Consider the following 707-nt stretch of genomic DNA (forward strand, 5'->3'; position numbering starts at 1 on the left):
AAATTCCGCTGAGGTCGACTTTGCCTTTCACCCTTTAGGGGTCGATAAATTAAGTACCAGTTACGCACTGGGGTCGATGCAATCGACTTAACCACTTTGTCTGTACTTGTTTGTCCCCTCTATGTTTAGTCCCCTGTGGGTAATAAAGAAATAAGAAACGTTAGCACGCCGGGCGAAATGCTTGGCGGTACTTCGTCTGTCTTTACGTTCTGAGTTCAAATTCCGCCGAGGCCGACTTTGCCTTTCATCCTTTCAGGGTCGATAAATTAACTACCAGTTGCGTACTAGGGTCGATCTAATCGACTGCCCCTCTCCCACCTCCCCCCAAAAATTTCGGGCCTTGTCCCTTCAATAGAAAAGAATTAATAATATAACATGAGGGTGCTGAAAAGTTCCTAGCTTTAAATGTATCACGAAAGGGTAGAGTTGTTACCTTTACAGGGGAGGTAGTATAACTCTTTAGGAGAAGACTATATAGCTTAAGGAGTATATATATATATATATATATAAGGAGAGAGAAGATAAGGAGTCGTATAAACCAGGTAAGTGGTTGGTGTATGATAATTTATGTGTGTGGATCACCCAGCTAAGTGTTACTCGCTCTATCAGATTTCTCCACTACATTTAGCACTCTCTCTCTCACCTCATCTCTCTCTTATCCACGCGTGCGCGCGTGTGTGTGTTGTATGTATGCGTATGTGTGTGTG

Source organism: Octopus bimaculoides, chromosome 15 (assembly GCF_001194135.2).
Source record: "Octopus bimaculoides isolate UCB-OBI-ISO-001 chromosome 15, ASM119413v2, whole genome shotgun sequence".
NCBI lineage: Eukaryota > Metazoa > Mollusca > Cephalopoda > Octopoda > Octopodidae > Octopus > Octopus bimaculoides.